The 5,000-nt window shown below is 35.0% G+C and overlaps 1 protein-coding gene across 2 annotated transcripts in view; it reads left to right on the top strand.

The window, feature by feature from the left end:
- The window catches only part of LOC135206258 (uncharacterized), a 212,169-nt gene that overhangs the window by 18,515 nt on the left and 188,654 nt on the right, over positions 1-5,000 (top strand). The gene's annotated exons all lie outside the window — the stretch shown is intronic.

Raw genomic sequence — 5,000 nt, 5'->3', positions numbered from 1 at the left:
TAGTTAATGTACACATTTTTCCCATAGTCTATCCCACGTTACCTTACCTTCATAACTACACAAGGAGAATAATGTTGATGTTTCGGTGTAGAGGAGGTATTGCATCCATGTTAATTGAAACTAAATCCATACCCGTTAATGAATTTCAGACATGTTCCGAGAGACAGATCAATCGAGTATCGCAAACATCCCTTCGTGTTGCAGTCCAAGGACATAGTATTAGACACATCAGCATATGCGCATGGAATTTCCTCTATTGTGAAAGCAATCCCTTTTTTTTATTTCGTAATTAATAGGAAAATCTGCTCCACTCACCATTTGCCTCGTGGAATTAATGTCAAATTTCATCCCACAATCCCTAATTATTCAGTGTATGCAATTATGACGACCAAGAGGCACCTGATGATACTTGCGTAAAGGTCAAGGGTGAGGAACCCACTTTTGGAGTGGAAACTGTCATAGAAAATATTATACCTTCTACACATAATACCCTCATTAACTCGTGGTTTCTGATATTTATCGTTTCACCAGCTCTTTCCTCAGCTTTTGCTGAACTAAGTAAAAATGAATTTAATAAAAAGGAAAATCTACATTACTTTTTTTTCATTGCTAAGAAAGTATTTATTTTTTTCATTGCTAGGAAAGTATTTATCATATCATTAATGGACGGCTCCCTGACCAGTTTGTTATCTTGTTATTGTTTCATTTGGAGGGGTGAAAGAAACAAGAACTGCTTGGTATCTGTTGCAGACCAAAGCCAGTTGTCCAGGATGTGTCACAACACTAAACCCCTGTTGCCCTTTAGCAAATGCAACACACGGGCTGAACATGTCACCATCTGTTTCCGGGAAATGCTGATAAAACGAGACTTTGATAGAAAATAGTCTCCTTGGAGGAGAATAAGTAAACTGTTTGTTACAAATTTATTGATTTACGACAACCACTTCGTTTGATGTTTATAACTTTAGAGCTTGCGTCAAGCACTCGAATAGGTATACCTAATAAGAGGAATTTTACTATTAACATACAAGATGACGGCATAAAATAACAAAAATATTATATTGGTGAATGTCTATAAATATTAGTTTTTCGGATAGTATAATAATATATATGTTTTTGTGGCCTAGATTGTTATGAAATTATAAGTATTCACGAAAAAAAAGCAGAAAGCAGACATATTTCTTTTTTTTTTTCGTTATAATCATATTAACCTTCTTTCGTTCTTAATTCTAAGTGCGTAACTCTTGTTACCTTCCCAAACTCTTATAGCCCCCAATTTAATTTCCTTGGGTACAAAGTCGGTCCTAAGGGGAAACTTGTGAGGAGAAACAAAGATCCAAGCCACGGAGAAAGAATATATGAAAGTGTTCTCGTTTCCTTCTGCCATTTTGCAGACGATGACCATAATCTTATAGGAGGGGGATGCAAGGAGCAGCCATTTTTTGTAAATTTAAATCATAGATGATAAAACTGGACTTTTATAGAAGTCTCTTTCTATCTATCTATCTATCTAATCTATATCTATATACATATATATATATATATATATATATATATATATATATATTAATATATATATATATATATTATATATTATAATACACACACAGTAGTGCCTCAGGATACGAAATTAATCTGCTCCGAAGCCACCTTTGTAACCTGGTTTTTTCGTATCTTGAACTACGTTTTACATGTAAATTGCCTAATTCGTTCCAAGCCCTACAAAAACACCACAGTAAATTTTATAATAAGGCTAAATTGACCAATAAACAAGGAAATGCAATAATTTGGACCATTCAATACCCAACATAACCTTTATTGTAGTACATACCTGTAAATAAAGTGTATTAGTGTACATGGTACAAGAAATACTTCACGTGCATGTACGTACATATGTAGTAAAATGTGGAACCTTATCATTCGAGTGAGGCATCTCCGAAAGTGGTGACAGAGGAGGAGGACAAATGGCAGAAAACATGAACACTTAATTTCACGAAACACATAAAAAAATGGCAGAAAACATGTAGGATCTGTCAGCATTGCCAAAACAATTCTAATAGCTATAGGCTAACCATCCTTCACATATAACTAGAGTACCTCTTGAGTGATAGAAAAAAAATGTCATATCTTCCAATCAATAAAGCCTACAGTTCTTTGCTTTTACTCTCCTTTTAATTTGTAAGTTTTATTATTTTTCTAGCTTATAATCTATTTTCGAAGCACGTATCAAAATTGCAAAAATTATATTTTGTCACTTCACCTGAGGTAACTTTATTATCATCATTCAGTGTTCGCTGTTTCGACTCACCCGCTTCTATTTCCTTTCAGAGTTGTAGCCTTTGAAAATCAGCTCTCAACTGTTCATGTTTGAAAATGCTCTCAAACTCTTTCTGCAATATCCTTCACTTTCATGAACTAAAACTAAATTAGCAGCAAATATCAACCAATAATCACTACTCGCGAGACCCTTACACAAGAAAATTAAATTACTGTGTCATTTCAAGGACTTTTCTTAACCCTTCCTTTATACGAATTGTTATAGCACACCTTAGTGGATGGCACATTCTTACAAGGGCCAGTCCTTCCATTTACAATTTCTAAAAACTAGTTGCCTTTCACCTTAGGAACTTAAGATTGACTTCAGTAATTTAGCATCCAATGTATACGTATCATACCTCCATCATTATTCTGCAATCACCTTTCTCTGGGGCTTTGCGTGCACACACTCACTAACACACACACACACACACACACACACACACACACACACACACACACACATATATATATATATATATATATATATATATATATATATATATATATATATATATATATTATATATATATATATATATACATATATATATATATATATATATATATATATATATATATATATATATATATATTCTTTACATTGGAATTCTTTGTACCTTTCCGATAACTTGAATCCTAAGGATCTGGCCAGCATACAGTAGAAGCCGAAGAAGCCTACGAAGTGAGACGGCCAATCTCACAGGAAGAGGAAAAGGGGGAAGGAGGACCTTGACATAGGGTGGAAAATGCGCAGAGGAATAGCGTTGTTTACGGTAGCACTTTTAATTCCAAGTAGCGATGGATCTGAAATTGCTCCTTCCAGGTAGCTGCTATATAACATCATTGTAGTTTAAAAGGTTTTAAAATGAAAATGGAGGTGTTGCCATAATTCCCGATGGGATGTAAGAATGTGGCGCGAATCTTAAGACCCTACTAGAAAAAGTAAAACCGCGATCAAAACAATTTTTAAGTGTTGTATTTTTCAAACAGAAATTTTATGATAAGGTCATCAGTTATCTCTATCATAAACATGAAATTTACGAGGACTAAGGAACAATAAATGGCTTCATCGTAATCTTGGAAAGGTTAATCAAGTTTAGTATTGGTATTCATCATGGTAAAGTAAAAAAGTAAAATGTGGCTTAAGAATTCTGTAGAAAGGACTAAGAACAGCACCAAAACAAATGAAAAGGAATAGATAGAACTGTGAAGACAAAGCAAAATCCAAAGGACAAAAAAGGCTTGTGTTTTAGATCCCTGTTTTTCACGGCACTGGGATATCAAACAGGATATTTTGAAAAATATCTCAGGTGTTCAGAAGCGTTAGTACCAAATTCTTCTGATATTAAAAAAGAAACAATGGACTCAGAAAAGTTAATAATCAAGTTCCAGGAAATATTCTTGTCATATTATGAAAACGTAAATGAAAATATCAGAGTTTTTAACCAATACCGAACACGAATTTCGTTTGGATCCCAACTCATTAATAAATGGGAAATCAGTTCAGGTTGAAAAAGTTCAAACCATGAGTAAATAGCAATTAAAGGAATTGAGAGCAGTCAGTGGTTTTTGATACAATGTTTACATGGAGATGGTAGAAACAAAAACAGTCTTTGGACCAAGTAAAGCCAAGGGGTGACGGCCCCCCCCCCACCCCACCCCCCCCCCCCCCGTCACTACCCAAAGTCATTGGGTTATGAAACTCAATAATGAAAGTCTACATTTTGGACGGAAAAGTTCGAAAGAAGAAAGGAGTTCAGAGAATAATTTCATTCTTCAAAAAGGAAGGAGATGAGAGACGAAATAGAGTTTGGCGATTTAAGATTAGAATTGTGTTTTGGGATATCGCGTATAAAGAGGTTATACTGAAGAGGGGTGGGTTGAGAAGTGACATTGAAATGAGTTACAAAGTAATGCTAAGAGGATTTTTTTTCTCGAAAATTTAAAACAGAATAAGAACACCATTGGGATCGTCTAATATAGCAAAAAGGATATAGATACTATGTGTAATGACTGAGCTTTGATACACTGTGTTCTATAATAAGTAAATGAAAAGGAAAATAATACAACACGTCCACAAATATATGTTGTTAAAACCATTTTCAGTTCAGTGTATAACAAGAAATATTAACACATAATTGCCCTGTCAGAATCAAACATGCTAGCGACTATGAAAAATGGGAATTCTCTCTCTCTCTCTCTCTCTCTCTCTCTCTCTCAAACACAGAATTAAGGGCAAGATAAAGATAAGTCTATCAAACTTATTAAATGAAAACTAGCCTGCTATGTCAAGGAGAATGAAACTTTACAACAATCCTGAAGAACAGGAACGAGAAAGAAATTCCAAGTCAGTACATTAGAAAGGTAGAAATAGTTACTGAGCTTTTTAATGAGGATTACCAATTTCCACAGAGCATACGTAGGAAGAAGTAACCTGGAAGGGAGTGGAAAGCCTCATGAGAGTGACAGGAAATCTCCCCCCAGCCTATAACAGGACAGAAACTGATGAAGTGTTTATAGAAAAGAAAGAAAAGCCACCTTGTTGAAGAGATGAAGGGGATCGAGAGTAAGGGTGAGTGTGGGATCACTGCACTGACTTCACCCCTGTCGAGGGGTGCGGCAAATGGAACTCCATGAATAAAAGAGCAATGCTTTAAACAGCTCTCGAGGTGGTAGTGACGT

The sequence above is a fragment of the Macrobrachium nipponense genome, chromosome 11 (genome assembly GCF_015104395.2).
Source record: "Macrobrachium nipponense isolate FS-2020 chromosome 11, ASM1510439v2, whole genome shotgun sequence".
In the NCBI taxonomy this organism is placed as follows: Eukaryota; Metazoa; Arthropoda; class Malacostraca; order Decapoda; family Palaemonidae; genus Macrobrachium; species Macrobrachium nipponense.
This window is presented reverse-complemented; position numbering and strand designations above follow the sequence as displayed.